This window comes from Paroedura picta, chromosome 5 (assembly GCF_049243985.1).
Source record: "Paroedura picta isolate Pp20150507F chromosome 5, Ppicta_v3.0, whole genome shotgun sequence".
In the NCBI taxonomy this organism is placed as follows: Eukaryota; Metazoa; Chordata; class Lepidosauria; order Squamata; family Gekkonidae; genus Paroedura; species Paroedura picta.
In genome coordinates, this window is record NC_135373.1 from 119,617,854 (window position 1) to 119,645,234 (window position 27,381).

At 48.5% G+C, this 27,381-nt stretch overlaps 1 protein-coding gene across 13 annotated transcripts in view; it reads left to right on the forward strand.

Annotated features, from left to right (window-relative positions):
* SOX5 (SRY-box transcription factor 5) overlaps positions 1–27,381 on the forward strand; it is a 909,709-nt gene that overhangs the window by 567,176 nt on the left and 315,152 nt on the right. The gene's annotated exons all lie outside the window — the stretch shown is intronic.

The following is a 27,381-nucleotide window of genomic DNA, read 5'->3' on the forward strand; positions in this document are numbered from 1 at the left end:
CTTCGTCTGATATCTTGGCAAGGTTCTCTGTTGATGAAATCCTCACCGACCCATCTGCAACTTGCGTGAGCACCTTGAAGTAGTAGAGTTGGAAGGGGCCATCCAGGCCATCTAGTCCCACCCCCTGCTCAATGCAGGATTAGCCAAAAGCATCGAGGAGAAGGATCTGTCCTGCCACTGCTTGAAGACCACCAGTGAGGGGGAGTTCCCCACTTCCTTAAGCAGCCCATTCCACTGCTGAACTAGACTCCTGGAATCCTAGAGTGGGAAGGGGCCATGCAGGCCCTCTAGTCCCACCCCCTGCTCAATGCAGGATCTGCCTAAAGCATCCAGGATAAGGATCTGTCCAGCTGCTGCTTGAAGACCACCAGTGAGGGGGAGCTCCCAACTTCCTTAGGCAGCCCATTCCACTGCTGCACTAGACTCCTGTAATCCTAGAGTGGGAAGGGGCCAAGCAGGCCATCTAGTCCCACCCCCTGCTCAAGGCAGGATCAGCCTCAAGCATCGAGGAAAAGGATCTGTCCATCCACTGCTTGAAGACCCCCAGTGAGGGGGAGTCCCCACCTCCTTAGGCAGCCCATTCCACTGCTGAACTACTCAGACTGTGAACACATTTTTTTCATGATAACTACCTGGTACCATTCTACACGTATTTTAAACCCATTACTGCAGGTCCTTGCTTCCAACAGGAACTGTCCCCTGCCCTCCTCCAAGTGACAACCTTTAAAATACTTAAAGGGAGTCATCCTGCCCCCTCTCAGCCTCCTCTTCTCCAGGCTGAGCAGTCCCAGCTCTCTAGCCTCAGTCCCTTTTCTTCATTGATGGCGTGCGAGGATGCCTTCTAAATATAGTTAGAAGTAGCACGTTCTATACCCGTTACACACCTGCATTCAACATAAAATCTTCCTTTCTTTCCCCACCATGCTCACATTAGGGATTTGTGTCCATTGATTTAACTGACTTCATATCCGCTTGAATGAGCTTTTGGCTGCACCCACCCTTCTTCAGACATGGAGTCGGAGTACCTTTATTGGCATAAACTTCTTCAGATGCATGCGCACCAAAGCTTATAACCAGCATTAAATTTGCTGGTCTTTAAGGTGCCCCTGGACTCAAGCTAGACCAATACCTGTACCCACCTGTACCTGTGGGAACTCTGTGACACAAATTTATAGATTCTGAGAGAGTTGCAGTTCTATGCTGTCTACCTCACCCAGATATTGGCTTGATTGTATCATCAACGTTGGAATAGTTTGTCCATCGGAGACAAAAAGACCCAAGTCCACCATAGACTTCTGACCCTCAAGAGCTGCTGCAGCTTATTTTGAGTCCTGTGACACCTTTAAGATAAAAGCTCATACCTTGAATAAAACTTGGTTGGTCTTGAAGGTGCTACTGGACTCAAAATTAGTTCTGGTGCTTCAAGCCAACATTGTATGAATCTGCTAGATTTTGAGGGAAAAGAGCACGATCGAATCATGAGATCGAAATCCTTTCAACGCAGTTAAAATGAGACACGAAAACAAATGAACTAAAACGACAATGTAACTGCAGAGAACCCAGAAAGAATGTATAAGCACACAATAAATTGGCCTTAACAGCGGTCCTGACACAATTTCATGGCACTCTGCAAAAATTTAGCCACATTTCTGTGTCGATATTATCCAAAAGGGAGGAAACCTTAAGAAGTTCGGGAAGTCCTAACTTATTTATCAAAATGGGGCTCAGATTTTTTACACGGATCTTTGTATGGAAAGGACAGTAAAATAGAACGTGCAGGACAGTCTCAATGTAGCTTGTTTGACATGGACATTATCGGTCTGAATGTGGCCCTTTTTGGAATCTTCCTTAAATAATTGCTCAGGGTAGGGCACGACTTCTGGCTGGAAAGAAAGCTCTCTGTTGGTTTGATGTTGGGAGACGGTGTAAATAAGGGACTATCAGGACAGCTGTTGGTGAAATCCCCAAGTTCAAGGGGGAGCAGGTTTTATTAGCTGCACTGATGAGAATTTGTACTTCATTGTCTAGGAGTCTGTTTTATAGACCTCAGATACCAAGAGAGGAAATAATGATTTTGAATTCAGTTGCACCTTTGAAAGCCTATACTCCCCAGATCTCATTGTTCCATAAGGCAGGGGTAGGCAACCTGTGGTCCTCCAGATGTCCATGGACTACAATTCCCATGAGCCCCTGCCAGCAAATGCTGGCAGGGGCTCATGGGAATTGTAGTCCATGGACATCTGGAGGACCACAGGTTGACTACCCCTGCCCTAAGGTGTACCCTTATATCCAACTGTTCTACCCCATACCCACATAGCTAACCTCTGAAACTAGCCACAGGGGAAAGTGTATCAGTGATAAAGGCCTTGTGTATTCTTATAAAGAGCCTCTTGTGGCGCAGAGTGGTAAGGCAGCCGTCTGAAGCTCTGCCCATGAGGCTGGGAGTTCAATCCCAGCAGCCGGCTCAAGGTTGACTCAGCCTTCCATCCTTCCGAGGTCGGTAAAATGAGTACCCAGCTTGCTGGGGGGTAAACGGTAATGACTGGGGAAGGCACTGGCAAACCACCCCGTATTGAGCCTGCCATGAAAACAATGGAGGGCGTCACTCCAAGGGTCAGACATGACTCGGTGCTTGCACAGGGGATACCTTTACCTTTACCTTTATTCTTATAAAATACAAAAGAGGGCAAAGTAGCACAAACCCCGGTAACAAATGGAAAAGAGTTCACCTTGGTGGGTCAAAACCTGACTGGAAGGAACCGCTAGGAAAAGACCACAATGGAGTCGTGTTTCAGCCCCTAAAAGTTTGTTTCTTAAGGGATTTATGGATAGGGAGTTCCCTATCTTTGGGAACTCAGGGCAGATTGCATTTCGTGGCACCCATACTCTCCCTGTAAAAGTTTAAAGAGAGACAGCATGGTGTAGTGGTTAAGAACAGCCCATGGGTTTGATTCTGCGCCCCCCCCCCCCACCTGCAGCCAGCTTGGGCTCGCCGCAGCACTGATAAAGTTGTTCTCACTGTGCAGAAATATCAGGCCTCTGTCAGCCTCCCCTCCCACACAGGGTGTCTGTTGTGGGGAGAGGAAAGGGAAGGCGACTGGAAGCCGCTTTGAGACTCTTTCAGGTAGAGAAAAGCGGCATATAAGAACCAACTCTTCTTTTTCTTCAGTAATATCAGGGCTCACTCAGCCTCCCCTCCCTCACAGGGTGTCTGTTGTGGGGAGAGGAAAGGGGAGGCGACTGTAAGCCGCTTTGAGATTCCTTCAGGTAGGGAAAAGTGGCATATAAGAACCAACTCTTCTTCTTCTTCAGTAATCTCAGGGCTCTCTCAGCCTTCCTTCCCTCACAGGGTGTCTGTCTCAGGGAGAGGAAGGGAAGGTGATGTAAGCCAGGGGTAGTCAACCTGTGGTCCTCCAGATGTTCACGGACTACAATTCCCATGAGCCCCTGCCAGCAGATGCTGGCAGGGGCTCATGGGAATTGTAATCCATGAACATCTGGAGGACCACAGGTTGACTACCCCTGATGTAAGCCACTTTGAGACTCCTTCTGGTAGGAAAAGGTGGGTTATAAAAACCCAGCTCTTCTTCTGAAGTCACTCAATAACATTAAGAACAAAAAGTTTACATTCCATTCCTGTACAACAAAATAATAAATGTACAATAAATATGAGTGCTCAAATTGACTGTACCGTTTCCTCTATCGGGATTGGAGGGGGGGTCGTCATTCAGAAACTAAAGTGCAGAGTGGGGATTGGACAGAGAGGCCAACCAAGTTAGACATTACTGCTGGCCTCAGCCATAGGCCCGGTGGAACAGCTCTGTCTTGCAACCCCTGCGGAACTGCTGACAGTTCCGCAGGGCTCTGATGTCATCTGGCAGAGTGTTCCACCAGGCCGGGGCCAGGGCCAAAAAGATCCAGACTATTTGGGGCTTTAAAGGTGAGTACCAGTACCTTAAATCTTTCCTGGTATCTGTTCTGTAACCAGTTCTTTTGGGAAAGTAAAGGGTGAATATGACCTTTCGGAAACGAACACACAAGGTTTCTACAAGAGCCATCGAAAATACCTTCCAGAAGTCACTTGTGTGACCTATCTCATAAGTTCCTCACCTTACACTTCCGCTCCTGGAGGCTGGCCTCTCTTGAGAACCATGCACGGTTTCCTGAGATGCCGTGAAAACCCTCCCCATTTGCATATTGTGCAATTGTTTATTGCTGCCCAGTTAAGCAGTTCATATTTTCCAGCCGGTAAAGATTCTTCAAATAACTCGCCTCCCCTTCCCGGCCCTCTTATGACATTTATCTTGCTCTAATGTTTCACCTTTCTTCAGAATATGAAAGTTGCATAACCCTTTCATAGACTGCCTCTCAGACTAGGTGAGCTGCCTCCAATTCCTGTGGTATTCAGGAATATAGTTGTTTTGTGCTTACCTTTGAACTTGGCTTGTCTTCATGTATATGGTGAAAGTTTCCTTAGAATAGACCAAGTCTCCCATAGCACCTTGGGACCAGCCTTTTTCAGCCTTTTGACCACGGAGGAGCTCCTGAAATAATTTTTCAGGCTTTGCGGAGCCCCGGAAGTGATGTCATCTGGCCATGCCACTCTGGCACATCCCCGGGAAATGATGTCATCAGAAATGACATCACCACCTATGCTAACTGGCAGGCTTGAGAAGGACTGAAGGGGGAGGAGAGAAAGGAGGACCTTTAAGGGGGGAGTAAGTGTGCAGGGCTTCCCCCACTCAGGTCAAAAAAAATGAGAGAACTCAGTAATGCTTGGGAGGGGGCAACGAAGCAATGGAAGTGGCGAGTTTCCTAGCTTCCGACCGAGTCCATTAAGGTAGGAGGAGAAAGGCTGAGGACCCCTTCCTGAGCTCCGAGGGTCCCCTAGGGGGGGCTGCAGAACCCCTGTCTGGGAATGCCTACCTTAGACTAACAAAATTGGTAGCTGATCGTCACAGTTCAAGAAGGATTTTGACAAGTTGGAATGTGTTCCGGGAAGGGCGACTAGGATGGCTGAAGGATTGGGATCCATGTCTTAGAAGGAGAAGTTGAGAGAGTTGGGTCTGTGGTTGCTTGGAGAAGAAAAGGGCAATATTTAATTACCTAAAAGGGAGACATGTTGAAGAGGGGGCAGGCTTGTTTACTGCAGCGTTAGAGACAAGGACCAGGAGCAATGGGTTCAAATGATGGGAAGGAAGGTTTCACTCCCATATTAGACAGCATCTTCTGAGGGTGAGGGCTGTTTGTAGATGGAATCTGCTGCCTTGGTGGGTGGTGGGGTCTCCTTCATGGGAAGTTCTTTAGGAGGCAATGAGATGAGCACCGGTCAAGAGCATGTGTGTTTTTTACGTTCCCAAGAAGGTGGAGAGCTGGACTGGATGACCCTTTATGGTCTCTACCAGCTCTGTGAGATTCTGATAAGCTTGAGTCACAACTCACCCCTCCAAGTATCTGAAGACGTTGAAGAGTTGGAAGAAGAAGAGTCGGTTCTTATATGCCGCTTTTCTCTACCCGAAGGAGTCTCAAAGCGGCTTACATTCACCTTCCCTTTCCTCTCCCCACAACAGACACCCTGTGAGGTGGGTGAGGCTGAGAGAGCCCTGATATCACTGCTTGGTCAAAACAGCTTTATCAGTGCTGTGGCGAGCCCAAGGTCACCCAGCTGGTTGCATGTGAGGAGGAGCAGGGAATCAAACCCGGCTCGCCAGATTAGAAGTCCATGCTCCTAACCACTACACCAAGCTGGCTCTCCAATGCATGCAGAGGCCAAGAAACCTTCTCAGAAATGATTATGGCTCAAAGTGATTAACGCAGAATGGTCAGCAATATTCCGCGGGCTGGTTGATTTTGTTTTCTCTCGTGGAGGCTCCCTGGGGCCACTTGATAACCTCTTCTTTTGAGGAAGAGAGATGCTGTTTCGCATGTTCATCTCATCTTTCCCTTTTATCCGGGCTTTCTGGCCACAGACGCTTGGGAAAGAAAGCCAGTGCCGTAAGAGGAACCCAAAACACGCCCTGGTTGTGTGAAAATATGCCTCCAGAAAACGCAACCCCATCACAATGGATGATGGATTGCGAATCGAACAAAAATAGCCTGGATTTTTCACACCATTGTTAGCACCAGTCCGGCCTCATCTCATGGAGCTTTGGCTGCCGTCCAGCCATATTTGTCAGCTGTTTGGACCATCTAAATTTGTTTGGAGAAACCGAATCACCATGGCGACTGGAGCGGTGGAGATTTCTTCCTTCCTGCATCCTCTTGGGTTGTTAACGTTCTTGAAACCGATGGCGGGGGAGGGGGGGAGGGTGGTAACAATGAAGTAGCATTAGGAGGAAGTCCAAGACAGAATGGTAAATCTATCAGTGTAAAAACCTGGGGGGTGCCTAATGCCACAGGTACCCATTGGAGACGATTTCATTCAAAACTTGTTATGTCGAACCTCTGCCCTTCTCATGGGCTCAAGATGAAGAAGAAGAAGAAGAAGAAGAAGAGTTGGTCCTTATATGCCACCTGTTAATGCCTGGTACAAAGGACCCTGAAGCCAGAAAATGTTAGAATCTGTAAACAAACCTGGCATGAAATTGCCAATGCTTCCGTGTGCGTCACCAGCCGATAATTGCAATCAAATGGGACATTTGTCAAAATGCGGTCAGTTAGTTGGTGATGCAAGAATTCCCTTTTACTGTGTTATGATCCCCCGAAAGGAGGGATGGGAAGAGAGGGGGAAGGGGGGGGTGGAATGACAAAAAAAAATCAGCAGTACTAAACAGAGAACAGCAGGTGAAAGCTACTAAGTTTTAAACACAGCGTGTCCAGTCTACTTCTTCATTGACTCCCATGGGTGTCGGGATGCCAGCCTCCAGGTGGGACCTGGGGAACCTCCCCCTGACTTTGAATTGCAGCTCATTTGCAGAGATCAGTTCCCCGTACATATATATGAGCCCCCGGGGAGGGCGGTATATAAATATAATAAATAAAGAGAGAGAGAGAGAGAGAGAGAGAGAGAGAGAGAGAGAGACAAACAGAAACAGAGAGAGACAGAGAGAGACAGAGACAGAGAGAGACAGAGAAAGAGCCAGGTCAACATTCACATCCAGCTGTGAAAAAAAATGGCCTAACTCCAGGAGATTGTGAATGGGGAGGTAAATATTCACACTTGCATTTGCTGAGGCCAAGAAACAGACACTTTTCAATCTATTCAAATTTCCAGGCCACAAGAAGCAATTGGGGAATGGACTTAAAACATCCCTTTAAAATGTTTTAATGACGGGAGTCGTCTCCCCAATTCAGTCCGCTCCCTCTTTCCGTCCTCTGCCATTATTGTCCCATCTGTTGTCCACAAATCTACGGGGAACCAAAATTAAGCTAATGGGCCCATAATATTTTGGCTCTCCCTGGATCGTTTCTTACATATGGGTGTTACGTTGGCTGCTTTCCAGTCCTCAAGGGTAGGAGGCCAATGTTACCGCCAGTACACATTTTCCCAAAGAAGATCGACAGCTTCATATTTCCACTCTGCAGGCAGAGACGCCCTCCGATTCCAGTGACATTTTAATTTGTAATTTGTCAGTTCTCGAAGTTCAGCGCTTGGTTTTGGCTCTGTTTTATGTTTCAGGTGCCCTCCCCACATAAACTGGGGCACACATGGTTATCTTTCCAACACCTTCCTGCAAGTTCGACATAGTTGGGTTTCCTGGCTTTGTTCCTCTGTACATTTGAGAAACACCACAGCTGGTCTACCTACTAAACCCACTTTCAGCAAGCCATTCTTCCAAGAGTGGCGTGGAAACTGGATAGAGCTATGTTAACCTCCCAGTAGCCCTATGAAAAAAACTTAGATTGGTGGCTCAAGGTTCATCTGGCGAGCTCCAGTAGGTATCAAAAGAGCCTCTTGTGGCACAGTGGTAAGGCAGCTGTCTGAAAGCTCTGCCCATGAGGCTGGGAGTTCGATCCCAGCAGCCGGCTCAAGGTTGACTCAGCCTTCCATCCTTCCGAGGTTGGTAAAATGAGTACCCAGCTTGCTGGGGGGTAAACGGTAATGACTGGGGAAGGCACTGGCAAACCACCCCGTATTGAGTCTGCCATGAAAACGCTAGAGGGCGTCACCCCAAGGGTCAGGCATGACCCGGTGCTTGCACAGGGGATACCTAGTAGGTATCTGTGACTGCCCAGCACTTCAGTCATTGAAATACACTAATGCCAGCTTACCTCGTGGGGGTGCCTATTGTGGAGAGAGTAAGGGAAGGCAATCATAAGCTCATTTGAGACTCCTTTAGGCAGAGAAAAGCAGAGTATGAATACCAAACTCTTCTTCCCCTCCTCTTCCTCCTCCTCCTCCTTCCACCGGTGCACCAGTGATCTGGTGGTGGCATCAGCATCTGAATCAGGATCTGATTGAACACACATGCACACACGTGAAGCTCCCTTATGCTGAATTAAGCCTTTGGTCCGTCATGTTTGGCATTGTCTACTCAGTGTGGCAGTAACTCTCTAGAACCTCAGGTGGATGTCTTTCACAACTTCCAAGTACGGAGAAGCGATGGGTCCACCCTCACCACTGTTAGGCTGCAATGGCTGCCTACTTGGGCAACTAATCTCTCTAGGCTGGAAATCAGTTGTAATACCAGGAGGGGGTGTGGCTCAGCAGAGCATGTGCTTGGCATGCAGAAAATCCCAGGTTCAGTCCTTGGCCATCTCCAAGTGAAAGTACTGAGGAATAAGTGATGTAGAACAGGAGTAGTCAACCTGTGGTCCTCCAGATGTCCATGGACTAGAATCATAGAATCATAGAATCATAGAATCATAGAATCATAGAGTTGGAAGGGGCCATACAGGCCATCTAGTCAACGCAGGATCAGCCCAAAGCATCCTAAAGCATCCAAGAATAGTGTGTATCCAACCTTTGCTTGAAGACTGCCAGTGAGGGGGAGCAAACACTGGCAGGGGCTCATGGGAATTGTAGTCCATGAACATCTGGAGGACCACAGGTTGACCACCCCTGATGTAGAAGACCTTTCTCTGCCTGAGACCATGCAGAGCTGCTAAATGCTGAACATGATGGACCAATGTCCTAATTCAGTATATAGCAGCTTCATGTGTCCCTGAGATCTCCAGGCCCCACCCAGAGGGGGGCAACCCTAGACACAGAAGAGGAAGTGTCGCTCATTTTTTATCCAATCTACAGAATTTAATCTTGAGGACCGAAAATACTCAAAGCGCTAGGATATTTTCCTGTTTTGTATTCTGATTGTTCTCTGCCTGGACGTAAGCTAGAAGCAGAAGAAATCAAACCAAGCCTGGTTTTGTTTTTGGTTTTGTTTTGTCTTCTTCATGGCTCTGGGTGTCTGTGTAAGAGGGGAGAGAAGCCACAAAGCGTCAGCCAAACTTTGCATGCCAACAAACTATTTGATGGGGACCTGCCCAGCCTTTGTACCCACATGCACATGTGACGCGATTGTCAATTAGCCTATTGCCACTGAACGAGGTCCCACTCTAAGAGCCTGCTGGGAACAAACTGCTTTGTTTAATGGCCATTTATTCTGCTTTCTCTGCCCCTTCTGTCTTATTCCCTTCCCACCCACCCCCCTGATCAAGAGACATATTAAAGAGATGGTAACGTTCTCGTTTGCATTAACGCCAGATATTACTGCCTCCCCAAGGAAGCCCATTTTGCACTATTGACCTGGAAAAGACTTCCCAGGGATGAAGTCCATGTTACATCTCTGGAGTAGATGAAGGGAGGATGGGGGTGGAAGAGAGATGGGGGGGCAGGTTGTACAGATCCTGCATTGAGTGGGAGGCCATGCATGTTCCAGGGACTCCATTAAGCAAAGGTTACAGTGAGACACAAGAATGGTAACAGAGCTTATGCATTATCTCAGCCCTGCTCAGATGAAAATGTATAGCACAAACAAAAGACCTACAGCTTTGTGAAGAGATGAGGGAAGGGGGGGAGGGGGAGAAAGTACAGAATGGTGGGGCTTTTAAACAAATGTATGCACCAACAACAAAAAAAAACCCTTTTCTTCCCTGTAGCCATTGTTCTATTGTCTTTCAAAGGCCATTAAAATGAACAGCAGGTTGTGATGAAAATTTCATTAAGCTCTAGTTAAATCATTATGAGGGTGCTATTTTCATGCTTCAACTCATTCCCCATCGAGGAAACAAAAAAAAATGAATAGAAAATGAGGTGGGTTTTATCCTACCTTCACATTCTCGCCTCTCTCCCTCCCACCTTAAAAAAAAATGAATAACAAAAGTTGGAAAGTTGAAAGAGGGAGCTGTTTCTGTTAGGGAGATCTCATTGGTGAACCTGCTTTGGGGTGGTTTGAGGGGGGAGGAGAGGGGAGATGAAATTGACAAGTGGCGAAAAGTGACTTTAACAAAGTGGCTATTTTAAAAATCCCCCACCCTTTGGAGGGAGGGGGGGAAAGAAGGAGGAAAGAATGGTCATTCCAGCATTGGTAATGGCAGCTGCTGAAGAAGCAGCCAAATTATGAAAATAGCATCTTTGCAATCTCCCCTGAGGTTTCCCTTTTCCGGAATTAGGGGGAGGGGGGGTGAGAGATAGTGCCTCTCCCAGGTAACTGGTTGCTTGTGGGGAAATAATTCCATGATATCTCATAAATCTACAATTATAAACAAATACGATCTTGCGCTGTACCAGCTGATTTTTATAAGCGGAATGTCTGAATCTGGCACGTTTTATAGAACCATAGAGTTGGAAGTGGCCATCCAGGACATCAACCCCCTACTCAATGCAGGATCACCCTAAAACATCCTTGATAAGGATGTGTCCAGCTGTTGCTTGAAGACAGCAAGGGAGAGCTCCCCACCACCTTAGGCAGCCCATTCCACTGCTGAACTACTTTGCCCATGAACATTTCCCCCCTGATATCTAGCTGATATCATTCTCCCATAGTTGAAATCTCTTTTTGCGGGTCTTTCCCGGCTCTGCTCTGTGACAATCTTTGAGCTACTTCAAGAGAGCCACCCTGTCCACTCTCATCCTCCTCTTCTTCAGGGTGAGTATTCCCAAGTCCCTCAGCCTTTCCTCATCGGACTTTCACATCCTTCAAGAGAATCATCCTGTCTCCTTTCAACCTCCTCTTCTCCAGGCTGAGCACTCCCAAGTCCCTCAGCCTTTCCTCACAGGGCTTGATCTCCAGGCCCCGGATCATCCTCATTGCTCTCCTCTGTACTCGCTCCATTTTGTCCACTTCCTTTCTGAAGTGAGGCCTCCAGAACTGCACACAGGACCCCAGATGCAGTCTGACAAATGCTTTATACAACAGGATTATAACAACTTGTGATTTTGATATGGTGTCTCTGTTGAGACTCCTTTGGGTAGAGAAAAGTGGCATATAAGAACCAACTCTTCTTCTTCTTCTTCTTCTTCTTCTTCTTCTTCTTCTTCTTCTTCTTCTTCTTCTTCTTCTTCTTCTTCTTCTTCTTCTTCTTCTTCTTCTTCTTCCTCCTCCTCCTCCTCCTCCTCCTCCTCCTCCTCCTCCTCCCAAATATGACCAATGATAGGGGTGGGAAAGGATGGGTGGGAAGGGATGGACCCTGGATGGGCATGTCCACAGCTCTGCTTCCCAACCGTATTCTGCATGATGGCGCCATTTCTGGGGTTTCTCTAAACCTACAGAATGTTTCAGGAGTTTCTCAATGGTGAAAAAGTTGAGGAAGTCTGGACTAAAGGCCTGTTAGACGTAAATACTATGAAGCGAACAGTGCTGATAGGGAATCATCGGATTCTCCCTGTCCTATCCCGCCCCTTCATTACTGAGTCCTTCTCTCCTCCTAGGGATGTGATAAGATCAACATTCAGTCGACTCTTGAGATCTCTGAAGATTAGAACCCCCCAGAAATTTTCCTGTCTTGCCTTCTGCTACTATTTATTTAGTTGCAGTTTCTGTAGTCCCCGCATACAAGTTTTGGGGGGAAAGTGGGTAATGATCCTTATGAGAACTCCCTTTGATTCCTCCCAGAGATCAGTCCAAGCGGAGTAGGAATGTGGAGTGAGGCTGATTCAATCGCAGAACCTGGTCTAAAAGGATCTCCCAGTCTTCTTAGTCAATTGGATGTTGTGAGTCGGCTTTTTGTCTCTGTGTCCGTAGGTCCCAGTTGTTCAATCTATGCCGTACTGTCTTTTCCGTTCTGCTGTCGTGAGGTAGTTGTACTTGGGAACATCTGGGTCTACAGCTGTGGTTCTCAACCTTCCTAAGGCTGTGACCTTTTAATACAGTTCCTCATGTTGTGGTGACCCCCAACCATAAAACTATGCAAGTGTTCTATCACTGAAATTAAACCAGGATATAAAGTTCTAGCTCTTTTTCCATTCTACTAATGAAGAGCCTCTCGTGGCGCAGAGTGGTAAGCTGCAGAAATGCTGTCTGAAGCTCTGCCCATGAGGCTGGGAGTTCAATCCCAGCAGCCGGCTCAAGGTTGACTCAGCCTTCCATCCTTCCGAGGTCGGTAAAATGAGGACCCAGCTTGCTGGGGGGTAAACGGTAATTACTGGGGAAGGCACTGGCAAACCACCCCGTATTGAGTCTGCCATGAAAATGCTAGAGGGAGTCACCCCAAGGGTCAGACATGACCCGGTGCTTGAACAGGGGATACCTTTACCTTTAATGAAGATAATGCAGTGGGTCCAGGAAGCCTCATAGTCCCCATCAGACCTCTGGCCCAGTGTCAGAGGGTTTCCTCTCAGCCCAGGAATTGTTCTCCCATCTGAAATCACTAGCAGGAGGAGCTAAGGGCATGATTTCCTTTCTCTTAAGATAAGAGAGGACAGTAAAGGATTTATTTCTGGCCCTAAAAGGGAATTAGACATCTCTTTGAAGCCACTGGGCATGACATGAGCAGAAGCCAAAAAGGGAGATTTTCTTCTTTTTTCTCATTTTCTCCCCTCCCTCCCTAAGACGATTAGTTTGATTGGGGTGCCGGATCGTAATGCGTGGCCCCTGACGTCTGTGCACACTCAGGAAGCATTCTTTGCATTCCTGGTGTAGCTTTTGTAAAGCGTAAAAGGGGGAGGATCTTTTAAAGTGCTGTCATATACTTATTCTTGTCCCACTCTGCTGTGAGGAAAACTAAGGGGGAGGGGGTTGTTAATAAAATAACTAATACATATTTGATAATTATTATAATATTTTTTATGAAACTCAAATACTTTGCCCACCTCATGAGAAGGAAGGACTCCCTGGAGAAGAGCCTGATGCTGGGAGCGATTGAGGGCAAAAGAAGAAGGGGACGACAGAGAATGAGGTGGCTGGATGGAGTCACTGAAGCAGTCGGTGCAAATTTAAATGGACTCTGTAGAAGACAGGAAGGCTTGGAAGATCATTGTCCATGGGGTCGCGATGGGTCAGACACGACTTCGCACCTAACAACAACCACATAATATTTTGTTTATATACGACCCCATCTGTCTTGGCTCAGAGCAGTTAATGACATTTTTAGCAACACTATATAAGGCAATAAAATAAGAGATCCTTCATAAAACTGCCTCTTTTTATCGGTCTCCCTGCACGGATTGATCAGGGTTTGCGCTTGGTGATGGTTCTTTCTCTCTTGCTTGCTCTGTTTTGTTGTTGTTGTTGTTGTTGTTGTTGTTTAATCCAAAGCATGATATTGTGCATGGAATTTGGCTTTTTCTGTTAATTCCTTTCCCTTTTGCATTCATTTCTGTAATTAGTGCTTCCATTTGAGCGACTATTTAAAAGGGTGTTTATTCCCCTCCAGAGTGAAAGGGACTTTGGGGGACGTTAACTTTTAACCAGCTTTCAAGGCCCTGTTTCCCAGCAGCCTGCCCAAGACGGTACAGTTTTATTGCAGACTGATGATTAATCTGTTGTGGTTTTTAAAAGCCTGCTTCACTCACTCACACACGTGCGCGCACATGCACACACACAGACACACAGACCCACACACATGAGCGTGCACACCTAGGATTGTGTACTCACTAAGGTAAGGGAGCTTCATCATGCTGGATATAGAAATCTATATAGAAATCTATATAAATCTATATGGATATAGAAATCTAAATAAATAAATAAATAAAAATATTGCAGAATGTTGCTGCACCCACAACCTCCCTTTCTCATTCTTGAGATGGCAGAGGGATATCCAGGGTGGGGCAGTAGGGCACAAGCCCTAGGTGCCACATGGGAGGGGGACACAGAAGGCCCCCTTATTTTATTTATTTATTAGGTTTTTATACCGCCCTCCCATACGGCTCAGGGCTTTTCACAGAAAACATTGCAGGGGTAATACATAGAACAGTCTGAACGCACAACACAGTCGTAAATAACATATCAACAATAAACTAGCAGTGGCTTCAAATAGAATGACAACTCAAGTAGAACGACAACCCCCAGGGAGGTGAGGCTGCTTCAGGTCTTGGAGGGGGTGGCCGTGTGGAGAGCAGGGACATGCTTCCTCTTTTGTTGCTGCTGCTTCGGATCACTACAATCTGGGAGGTCCACCACTTTTCCTATATCTCCCCATAGATTCTCCTGGGGAGGGAGTGGTGTTGCCAACTTTGGGCTGAAAGATACCTGAAGCTTTGGGGGGTGGATTCTGGAGAGACTGGGGATTGGGGAGGGAAAGGACCTCAGCAGGGTAAAATGCCATAGATTCCACCCTCCAAAGTTATCATTCTATCTTGGGGAACTGATCTCTGTCATCCAGGGATCCGTTTAACAATGGTTGTTCTCCAGGCCCCACCTGGAGGCTGGCCACTCTAGTAAGCAGGAGCATATGAGAAGTGGCTATTTGGTTGCAGCAGGTGACCGATTTCCACAGCTATGAAAACTAAGGCTTCCAAACTCTCAGTTCAGCTGGGAGATCTCCCAGAATTGCCACTGGTCTCCAGACGAAAGAGAATCTCTGTACAGAATCTCCAGGGGTTTCCCCAACCCAGGACTGACATCCATCGTTAAATCATTAAAACATTTTGTTCAGATAATCGTCATCATCGTTGGCATCATCATAAACTTCATTCCTGTATGTCGCCCTTCCTTGTCCGGCTCAGGGCGGCGCACAACAAGTATGAAACAGTCCGTTAATTCATGCATAGACGATAAAATGTCAATTCAGCAGATTAATATGATTAAATAAGCCCACTTTAAAAAACTGCCTCTTCGAGTTCCATTATACCCATATAGACAGGAGCTACCTGATGTTGAGTGTTTGGGTGGGATGGATAGAATGGATGGATTCTCAAGCAGGGAGGGCTTTTTTGTGGATAGTAGGAGCAGGCTGCTGGTTTGATGCCAAATTTATACTAGGGCATTGTATAGGACTTTGTATAGGGCATTGTAGGACAGGGGTAGTCAACCTGTGGTCCTCCAGATGTCCATGGACTACAATTCCCTATGAGCCCCTGCCAGCAAATGCTGGCAGGGGCTCGTGGGAATTGTAGTCCATGGACATCTGGAGGACCACGGGTTGACTATCCCTGTTGTAGGACATTGTAAGGCAGAGTACTAATAGCAGAATATTGACAACGTGGTGCTGGTTGAGGCTCATGGGAATTGTAGTCCATGGACATGAGGAGAGCCACACTCTGGCTACCTTTGCTATAGGATGATGATGCCAACAGAGACTCCCTAATCATAGTTCAGATTTGGACACTCATATGTTGCTCACACCCATGGGAGTGAATGGAGGTCTCCTGGAGTTTTAACTCATCTCCAGGCTACAAGATCCATCCCAAGGGAGAAAACGGCTCTTTGGGAAGGTGCCCTCCATGACTTCACACCAAGCGTCCTCAACCAGGTTCTCGTGAAACCCTGGGGTTTCTAGACGGCCCTGGAAGGGTTTCCCCGAATGGGTGGAGTTCATTCATTTTTTATCTATTTTTAAAGGTTTTTAAACATTTATCAAGTTATGTGACCATAAATGCCTATGTTGACCTGCCCGTCCCTCCCAAAATGGCCAATGATGGGTCAGGAATGGGTGGGAAGGGGAGGGTCCCCAGGTGGGCATGTAGACAGCTCTGCTTCCCAACCATATTCTGCACAATCGCACCACTTCTGGGGTTTCTCAAAGCTCAAAGAATGTTTGAGGGTTTTCTCAATGGTAAAAATGTTGAGAAAGCCCACTCGATACCCTGCTGAGGTCTCCACCTTAGGCTGCCCAGGCCCTCCCCTGAAGAACTCCCATTTGGAACTGAGAAAGGAATCAGAGTTGTTCTGAATATCACTGACTGGCAGATACAGTGTTTGAATGGCTTTAATGTTGCTGTTTTAATGTGTGTGTGGTTTTTTTGTTAATTATTGTTAACAGCCCTGAGATGGCTATGTCAAGAGGGGCGGCCATACAAAATGAATGAATGAATGAATGAATGAATGAATGAATGAATGAATGAATGAATGAATGAATACCTAGAGATTTTGGGTGTGAAGCTTGTGGAAGGTGGGGCTTGGTGAGCAGAGGGACTTCAGTGAGGCATCAAGCCCTAGTCACTTTCCAAGGTGAGCAGTGGTTAATCTCCAGCCAGATCTCCTGAGGCCAGCAACTTCATCTCTACCTTTCCCGGGCTGCATCTCCCAAATCTCCAGGAATTTCCCAGCCTGGAGTTGGCAACCTCACGGAATGGGAACCGCACGCCTCCTAATGCTATCAAACTTTTTAACGACTCGCTCTTGTCAGGAACGGAGAGGTCTGCCTCTCCCATAAGCCACAGACACCCCGAAGGCGGTCATTAATGGACGCCACAAGAGAAGACCCTTTGAACAGCAAGCTCCCGGGTTGCTGTGTTACTTTTTTGTTTTGTTGCGTCCTTTCAAGCACATCTGAGGAGGCGGGGGGGGGGGGAGAACAAAAAGCGAGGGAGAAACACAGAAGCCGAAACCCAAGGAAAAGCCTCGGGATCCTCTAATTGGCCGAGGTTTGAACGCTGTTTGGCACCTTGGCGTCCTTTTTTCGAAGGGCTCTGCTAAAGAGGCTTTTGTGATGCCTTTCTTACTGAAGGGCAAGCAAGGGGACTGTGCCGTCCAGGGCTTTTAAGTTGGATTCCCTCCCCTCCTCGCTCCCACTGCTGGGGAACATCGCCCACGCGCCCCGCCATAACGGGCCCCTCCAGTGCAGTGCCCCCCCCCCAGCAAATACCCCCACTCAAAACTCTCTCGGTAGAGCAAGCCGCATCTCACCTCCGAGTGCCTTTTGTGTTTGTTCTTTTCCAAGCGCACCACCATATGGAGCTACAAAAACACCCGACTGATGATTAAAAGGGGGTGGGGAAGAAAGCGGTCCGAGAAACCCCGGCTTTGCGGAAGGGATTTCTTTTAGTGTTGCGCAGGGAGGACTCTTGATTAGCCAGAGTTTTAACTTTATAAGAAGGGGGCCAGTCTGAAGTCTTGCCAGCTGTTCCCCACTCATTGGAGTTTGGTCATTTTCCTCCTTCGTGGTTCCCTCCCCCCCTCCGCTTCCCTGATCATTTAATAGTGATAGAATTTTTAAAAGGGGATTTCAGTGGATGGCGGGGCTCCTCCCTCCCCCCTCCTCCGGTCCCCTTCCCCGTCGCTTAGAACTTTTTTCCAAATCGCTTGTGCTTTAGATCCGTACAGGTTGGCCGCTTTGTAGGTTTTTGTCTTTCGGTGCATAAAAGGCTGCGGGGATTGCTGAGGCAGCTTCCTTAAGTGCAAAAGAAGAGACCGAAGGAGCCCAAAGTGGGAGGGTTGTCAGTAAAACTTTTCTTTCACCTCTCCGTGACAGCTGGAGAACGGTTTCCTCAGGTTTGGCTAGGAATCGCCATCGTGTTTAGGGATACGGATTAGGGAAGCTGTACCGGCCCTTCTAACTGGATGCTTCTACGACTCTGGCGAGTCGTAGAATTATCCAGTGGGAAGGGGCTGTACAGGCCATCCAGGCCAACCCCCTACTCAATGCAGGCTCAGCCTCAAGCATCCAGGAGAAGGATCTGTCCAGCCGCTGCTTGAAGACCCCCAGCGAGGGTCTCCTCAGGCAGCCCATTCCACCACTGAACTAGACTCATAGAATCCTAGAGTGGGAAGGGGCCACAAAGGCCTTCTAGTCCAGCCCCATGCTCAAGGCAGGATCAGCCTCAAGCATCCAGGAGAAGGATCTGTCCAGCCGCTGCTTGAAGACGGCCAGTGAGGGGGAGCTCCCCACCTCCTTAGGCAGCCCATTCCACTGCTGAACTAGACTCCTAGAATCCTAGAGTGGGAAGGGGCCATCGAGGCCATCTAGTCCCACCCCCTGCTCAATGTAGGATCAACCTCAAGCATCCAGGATAAGCATCTGTCCAGCTGCTGCTTGAAGACCACCAGTGAGAGGGAGCTCCCCACCTCCTGAGGAAGCCCATCCCACTGCTGAACTAGGCTCATAGAATCCTAGAGTGGGAAAGGGCCATCGAGGCCATCTAGTCCCACCCCGTGCTCAGTGCAGGACCAGCTTCAAGCATCCAGGATAAGGATCTGTCCAGCCGCTGCTTGAAGACCGCCAGTGAGGGGGAGCTCCCCACCTCCTTAGTCAGCCATTTTAAAGACACAGAGTTGGAAGGGCAATACAGGCCATCTAGTCCAACCCCCTACTCAATGCTGAAACAGCCTAAATAATCCGTGATAATAATGCCTTGCCAAATTATTCACGTGCACAGCTCTTGGGGTTTGGCCTGTTTTCTTGCATTATAACCTAGAACTCAGTCGGATGCAGGGGAGCTAGCAGAATTGGATTCTCACAACATGTCCACTACTTTGAAGGGGCAAAAGATCTGTCCAGCCACTGCTTCAAGACTGCCAATCACCTCCTAAAAACTTCCAGTGAGTCAGCCTATTCCGTCTACAAATTTGTCCACATCCATTTTAAAGCCTTCCAGGTCGGCATCTATGTCCACATTTTGTGGCAGCAAATTCCGCAAGTTAGATAGGCGCTGTGTGAAGAAATACCTGGGGTGTGCAAGAATGTGTTTTTTGGGAGGGCGTGCGGGTCTTTTGACCCCCCAAAATATTTGTATTCACGATAATCCCAAATTCCAAGTACCAGTATAACAGTAAGGTATTTTTCGGGTATGTTTTTGGCTCGAGTGTGTCTGATGTCCTTAAATAAAGCAAGTATGTAAATAAACATGCCCTTCCTAGACCATTTGGAGTCATGAAAACAGGACCTCCATAGGGTTACCAACCTCCAGGTCGGCCTGGAGATCTACTAGAATTACAATTCATCTCCAAACGACAAAGATCAGTTCACCTGGAGAAATTGGCTGTTTGGGAAAGTGGACTCGGTGATATCACCCCCTGCCATGGTCCCTCTCCAAATTCTGCCCTCCCCAGGCTTCAATCCTCAAATCTCCAGTTATTTTTCAGCCTGGAGTTGGCAGCCCTGACGGCACTCCCGTTCCTACAGGGTGCCTGGAAAAATAATGGATGAGAAGCACTTTGAATGGTTTGCAAGTGGTGACCTTATCCTGGAAGCCCTTCACTGTCCTGTACGAAATATCCAGGGGCCATTGAGCATTCCTTCCCCCTAAAGCAGGGGTAGTCAAACTGCAGCCCTCCAGATGTCCATGGACTACAATTCCCATGAGCCCCTGCCAGCGAATGCTGGCAGGGGCTTGTGGGAATTGTAGTCCATGGACATCTGGAGGGCCACAGTTTGACTACCATTGCCCTAAAGGGTGGCCAGACTGTGGCTCTCCAGATGTTCATGGACTACAATTCCCATGAGCCCCAGGGGCTCATGGCAATTGTAGCCCATGAACACCTCAAGCACAATACCATAGAGTCCCCGCTCCCAAGCACCCCTTTTCCAAAAAGGGGAACTGTTCTCGCCGTCTGGACAGGAGCTGTAATTCCAAGGTGTCCCCAGGCCCCGCCTGGAGGCTGGCATCCTTAGCATCAACTCCCCCAGATTTTAAGCCTCTCTCCAAGGCCCTGACCCGCCAGTATCTTGTTTGCCACCGATGGCCATTTTGCCAGAAGCCTCTTTTGCTCTCCTCGTCTCCTTCCCCGGGTGGTCTTCCGCGCCAGCACCCCTGACCCGGCATGTTAATATACAAATCAGCGCCGCAGATGGTACCAGCCCCGTAGTCGGTTCCCCCTCCCCTCCTGCAGCTTTTCGGGGAGGCCGTTGATTGGGGAGCGAAGAGGCAGCCACCTGTTCCGCAGGCCTCTCGTCCCGGCCCCGAACGGTCCGAAGCTCTTGGCACGGAGCGGCCGTCTCCTCTGGGCACCTTCGCCGCCCAGCCTGCTTGTCGGCAGCCGAGAAGGATCCTCTCCCCCTCGCCCCCCGCTCTCCAAACACACGCGCCAGAGCCCCTTCTCCACCTCCCTCCCACCCGAGGCGATTGTCATGACCGTGCATATTAAAATTAATCAGGCCTCCCAGGCCCGCACGGCGGTGTGTGTTTTGAGCTGGCGCAAGAGGCTATCAGGCGCTTGCCCTAATTACAGAGGCCTGCTTGGCTGAGCTCTAGTGGGTGCTCGGGTCTCCTCGACGCCTAATAGGAGAGGCCGGGAGAGGAGGCACGGATGGGCCCCGCGCTGAGCTGAGGGCTCACTCGAAAGTTAGCTCGACCACCTGTGCCCCGATCTTGCCGAGGGCTGGAAGAGCTCCCTGGACCCCTTTCCTAACTGCCCGGTTAGGCCCAGGCGAGCAGGGAGGAACTCCAGCCAAATGAAAAGAGAAGTGGGGCAGGCGGAGGCAAAGATTTTGGATAAAGGCCTGGGCTAGCTAGTTGATTAACGCACACACACACACTTCTCCATCCGGTCTTTCGTGGCCAAGCCCGCTCCGCAGGGCTCCTCACAGGCCCTCTTCTGAGTACTACAGTTCAAGAAGGAGATTGACAAACAGGAATGTTTTCAGGGAAGGGCGACTGGGATGCTGGGGGGGATCCTGTTGTGGGGAGAAGAATGGGAAAGAGATTGGAAGCTGCTTTGAGACTCCTTCTGGTAGAGAAAAGCAGCATATAAGAACCAACTCTTCTTCTTTTCTCTCAGACCCACCTCCCTCACAGGGTGTCTGTTGTGGGGAGAGGAAAGGGAAGGCGATTGTAAGCTGCTTTGAGACTCCTTCTGGTAGAGAAAAGTGGCATATAAGAACCAACTCTTCTTCAGTAATATCAGGGCTCCCTCAGCCTCACCTCCCTCACAGAGGGTCTGTGGTGAGGAGAGGAACGGAAGGTGATCGTAAGCCACTTTGAGACTTGTGGTAGAGAAAAGTGGCATATAAAAGCCATCTCTTCTTCCACTGTCCTAAGCATTCATTTTCTCCAGGGGAACTCATCTTGGTGGTCAGGTGATAAGCTGTATTTCGTGGAGATGGGCATCCCTTAGTAGTGAAGAAACAGCATCGCTGGTCCCGCCTGTGCTATTTCACACACACACACACACACACGCCCACAGCAGTTGCTGTTTGTTATTATAATATCCCCATGCAAACTTTGCGGCGGGGATGCCTGTGAAATGAAAAGCCAAGGGGAGCGAGGGAAGGAGATAAAGAGAGAACCGGGGGGCCCCACTGGGAGTCGGCCCAGCTTTCATCGCTCCCATTGTTCCCCTTGTTTACTAGGTGCAATTCAATATTCAGTTAAGGCGTTGGGCGTTGCACAGAGGGTGAGGCACTGTTTCTTGATCGCCTCTCCTAGGGCTTTTGTCTACAGATGAACAAAACAAGAAAAAAGAAAGTTTTCTCATTTGTCACGGGCCTTTGGTCACTACCTGGTTTCTTGCGGGAGGTTTTTCTCCCCCTTCCCCTCTCTGGAGCATTATTACCGTTCATTGAAACCGATTTGACACGTGTGCGCATTTATGAAATGCTATTGACATATTTCCTCTCTCTCTCTCTCTCTTGTTGTTTGTTGGATAAAATAGCATCTAGGGATCTAATAAGGAAGGTTAACCGCGCTCCGCTTTTAGGGTGACGCTGCGTCTCTGCGGAAGTTTTGTTTCATTTTTTTTTGTCTGATTTTCATCCTGGCTTTTTGTCGTCCCCCCCAATTCTTGCTCTCTCCCCCCCTAGCTTGTTTTATTTAATCAGAGAGGGGAAAGTGGCATCCGCTCGAAATGCAAACCCCCTCCGCGCCTCCTTCTAAGTAATGCGCTGTTAGGGCTCGCGCGACAGCCAGGCCGAGCTTTCTCAAAATGTTTAGCCTTGATTTAATTCGTATTTAAGGTCTCCCCCTCCCATCGCATTAATATAATGTCAGTGTAGAAAGCATCGTGCGCCGTAATTACGGAGGAGAGCCTGGGTTGGGGGGAAAAACAGACCATAATTGAAGACACGGTTGTTTATTAGGGAAGGACAGTGCTTCCTACGCTGGTATTTAAGGCATTAATAGGGAAGAATTGATTTGTTGTTTTGAGATGAATTCAATCACTGTTCCGTAGGCCTTTGTTTTGCCGGAGGCCCGAGTTATGCTTTGTTGGTATAATGTCCCCGAGGGGGTTTAATCCACCACGGTGTGGCATTAGTCATATGCAGGGGTAGTCAAACTGCGGCCCTCCAGATGTCCATGGACTACAATTCCCAGAAGCTTCTGGGAATTGTAGTCCATGGACATCTGGAGGGCCGCAGTTTGACTACCCCTGGTCATATGGAAGGTTTGGAAAGCAGGAAATCTTTTTTTTTTCCCCACAGCAACAAAAGAGATTCCCCCTCCTTTGGGGGGGGGGGGCTTATATTGATCTTGGTCTCAAATCTCATATCTGCCTCCTCCCCTTTTCTCCTCCTCTTCCTCTTTCATTCATTGTGGTAGTCTTTCACCCCCTTCTTTCCCAACTTTAGGGGGGGGGGAAATCAGTGAAACGGTTTTGTCTCCCCTCCTATCTGCCGGTCTTCTTAACTCAGGAACAGAACTTTGAGTGATGGGAATTCAGGAAGGGAACTTTTTCTGATGGCGGGCGAGCCCAACTCCATGGAAGTAGACGTCTGTTCCAGATCCGGTGACGAAGGAAATAAATGGATGGGGACAAGACAGGAATGTCCTTGGGGCAGCCAGCAGAGGGTGGCGAGTGGGCTTACCGGCGGGCTGGGGGTCTCACCCATTGTTCAAATGACAATCCTGACATGATTTCCCAGGTGGTCCAGAAGTGACGTAGGCATGTTGGGGACTTGGGAGGAGAAGCTTTGGTTTGAGCATAAAACTACCAGTTGAGTGAGGCCTTAGCAGATGCTTAGAGTGCTGCTTTGAGTAATGATGGCAACTTGGTGATACAGATTATCATTATTAATTACTCCTCGCATAGGACCATCAACCTGCAGGGCACTTCACAGAATATTAGAGATAGAAGCTTAACAGGATCAGGGGCCCAAGGCAATGTTCCCGGTGAGCCATGGATAAAATTTCTGCACCACTGTCGGCTCGTAATACTCTTAAACTTAGAGGTGCAGCAGGAGGCATTTATAAAATCTTGGCCGAGTAGTTAATGATACCCCTTCCCCGGGTTTGAGTAGTACATCGTTAGACCCCCTTCTCCACCCCTCTAGTAGTGGGAGGGGGAGTGGGTTGGCCGCCATGTTGGGTTTCTTTGATGTCTTTTAATGGGTGTTTTAATGGGGATTTTATAAGACCCGCCATGAGCCGGTCAGGGAGTGGTGGGGAATAAATTGAAAATGATGAGGATGAAGATGAGGATGATACCGATCTTCTGCTTCTTATGCTCACAACTGCACATCGTGATTACGCATGCCCGTCAAGACATGTTAACGTCCCAACGGGTTGGTGCTGACGTTGCTTGGATCACACGTGTGAACATTGTCGTGTTGGTCCTTTGACCGATCTCTGTGATCCTTTCCTCTGACTGTCCTGGGGAATCTGTCTGGTTAGCTCCTTTGGTCAAAACCATCCCTTTGCCCACTTTGATGGCTTTGTCTAAGATCTGCTCAAAGTTCTGTTATGGTGGTCACTGCTGTAGATCTTTGCTCCAGAGTATATGTCCCAAGTCATACTCTGTGATGGGTGCAGTGCCATATAATTCCTGATCTCAAGGAGAGCAGGCTCTACCACCCCACCATGCAGGTTAGAAGTGGGCAATGGGGCATGTCCAGTCACCTTCCGAGGGTTTGAGGGAAGGCATTTGGACTCCTTCGCATTCCATCTTGTGGCAACCTGATGGGGTCCCCAGTAGCCGGTTCCGATTCGCACTTGGGTGGGACAGGGTTTTTCCCATCATTACTGCTTTCCCGGAACCAGATTCCCAACAGACGTGGAATTTCCTTGGTCTGCCCTCATTAATAACAGCACTGTAGACATCACTTTGAAATTCCGCAGCACGATGTGAAATGTTTGCTGCAGTTTGGACACCGGAGCGCCCTGCGACACTGCACTCTTTGAAACCGAACCAGCGATTCTTCCCCTCCCGCCGCCCGCCCGCCCGCCCCCCTCCGGCTGCCCTATTTTTATTTTTATACAAGATCAGGCAACGAGTGTCTCCAAGCCGTTCCAGGTAGATTCCCCTGCCAAGGCGTCTGCGTCCAATAAAGCTGCCCATCCGCTAGCTTAATACCGAGTCTTAGTGAATTAATTCAAGGCTCACGGTGATGTAGGACATGACATATGCCAGAAGTCGGAACTAAAATTAGAGGCAGACTTTTGGCTGAGAGTTCGGCTTCAGGCTACGCGGGGGGGGGGATGTCACAAGCTCATGGGCTGCTGGATGAACAGCTCGTTCCCACAAGCTGGGCATTTTGGGTTGCCGAGATGCACTTGCAGCGATGTACACCCTGGAGAAGTGGTGCAATCCTGTCTTTAAAGCATCCGGGTCAAAGCTAGGGCATTGCAGTCTTCTGACCATGCATTGATTGTTGCCTAAACACCTCCTGACAGTATTCGAGCAAGATTTGAATTGTGTAGGATTTGACAATGTGGTTCTCACCGAGGAGTCCCGTCAGATCTCTCTGTGTCTACCCTATTTCGCAGGGTGTCTGTTGTCGGGAGGGGCAGTGAAAAGCGAGGTATAAAAAACAACTCTTCTTCTTCTGTAGACCAGCCAGATTTTCAAGGGTCAAAGCTTTCAAGAGGGTCTGATGGAGGTATCTGACCAAGGGAGCTTTGACTCTTGAAAGCCCAGAAACTAAGATCGCAGCCAAAGGTCCTCTGGACCAGGGGTATTCAACCTGTGGTCCTCCAGATGTTCATGGACTACAATTCCCATGAGCCCCTGCCAGCATTTGCTGGCAGGGGCACATGGGAATTGTAGTCTATGAACATCTGGAGGACTATGAACATCTGGAGGACTATGTAGTCTATGAACATCTGGAGGACCACAGGTTGACTACCCCTGCTCTGGACTGTCCCATCAACTAAAGAAGCTTGTATGGTGGTACATGACAAAGGGCCTTGTCAGTGGCAGCCCCACGATTTTGAAACAACCACCCCGGGCGGGGGGGTGTATTTGGCCCCCTCACTTTCACTGAATTTTGTAAAGAGAGTAGCATATGTGGAGTTCGAAATGGCACTTCTTTCATCGATGTCTTTCTCTCCCCCCTCCCGCGTGTTGTAGTGGTTACGAGCTCTGTCTTCTAATCTGACAAGCCAGGTTTTATTCCCCGCTCCTCCACCTGCAGCCAGCTGCATGACCCTGGGCTAGTCACAGTGCCCTGGGCTAGTCACAGTTCTGATAGTGCTGTTCTCACAGAGCGGTCCCTCTCAGAGCTCTCTCAGCCTCCCCTCTCTCACAGGGTGTCTCTTGTGGGGAGAGGAAGGGAAGGCAATTATAAGCTGCTTTGAGATGCCTTTGGGCAGTGAAAAGCAGGGTATAAAAAAACAACTCTTGGGGAGGCTCCGGGTGACAAGGGAAGGATGGAGAAGCATCTGTGAATCTATAGGAAGGCTGTGTGCATGAACCTCAGAAGTCAGAAAAGAGTCAGCAGGAGGTGGAGACATGTATGTTTCTAAAAATACAGACGCGCTGGCCATGCGATGCCAGTCCCATTTTTGCAAACGTTACTCAGACTTCAAGAAAGAGCGACGAGCAAGACAATACCCGTTCAAATATTTAACAATGGGGAATGGCAAGAGAGCTTGGAATCCAGATGTTAGTCATGATCCTCGCGGAGAGCAGGACAACAGGTAATAGTTGAAATGCAGGCAAGTTACATAACAAAGCAGGTGAGGTCACGAATGGAAGAGCTGCAAAACTTCCATTTTATGAAGGTCATCTATGTTCATTTAAGGATGTCAGCCTTTGAGAATCAGCTTAGCGTTGTGATTAAAAGTAGCATCCTCTAATCTGGAGAGCCGAGCTTGATTCACCGTTTCTCCTTCACAACCAGCCAGCTGTGGGTGACCTTGGGCCAGTCTCAGATCTCTAAGAGCCCCACCTACCTCATAGGGTGTTTGTTGTGAGGAGAGGAAGGGTAGGCAATTTTAAGCTGCTTTGAGACACCCCTGGGAAGTAGAAAGCTGAGTACAAAAAAAAACAGGCTTCTTCTTCTCCTCCTCCTCCTCCTCCTCCTCCTCCTCCTCCTCCTCCTCCTCCTCCTCCTCCTCCTCCTCCTCCCTCCTCCTCCTCCTCCTTCTTCTTCTTCTTCTTCTTCTTCTTCTTCTTCTTCTTCTTCTTCTTCTTCTTCTTCTTCTTCTTCTTCTTCTTCTTCTTCTTCTTCATACCAGGTTGTGACAACCCTGGATAAGCCTGTGTTTAGGACTCCATGTGGCCTAATTGTCTCTGATTTTGGGTGTCATAACCCCATCTCAGGATGCGACCTGTCCGATTCCAGATGGTAGGAGCAGCCGAAGCTGGGCCTCCAGCAATTACTGGAATCGGGGTAGGGGGTCTGATCCACTGCCAGAGATTGAAATTGTACCCCAATTTCACCTGAAAATGAAATCTGAAATGGCTCCAGGTGAGGGAATATTCCATGCAAGCAAAACCTGTGAGACCAAAAGAATGGCAATTGGTGTAGAAAAAATAGCCCGAGGGTTTTCCAGGGAAGCTCCAATCACTTTGATAAAACTGCGATATTGTCCTCTTTCAGAGAAATTGCGGATCTGAACTTCAGGTTTTTGCATGCTATGTTTATCTTAATTCTGTCCCCACTTCTGTACAGTCTCGTGCAAATTATGGGGCAGGTTGGTATACATTTACATGAGCTAACTTGCCAGTTATGAAGATTTCTCTATCTGGGAGTGGACAAAATTCTAAAGGAGCTCCCTGAACTGTAAAGATTTCTGGTTAGCCTTGGGACATGCAAAGCACGGTTGATCTGTGATCTTAAGGCGAAATTCTTCACTTAGAACAGCTTGGTGACTCCAAACAATTATTCCCTGATCCTCTTTGGACGTGATGCTGCCTTTGATGAGTCCAGGGCTCACAAAAAGAGGAGAATTATGTTGGAGTCAGGACCGCTAAGTCAAGAGAGATCCCCGCCTTCGGTTTGTGAGCCTGGAGATTCATCGGAGAATCA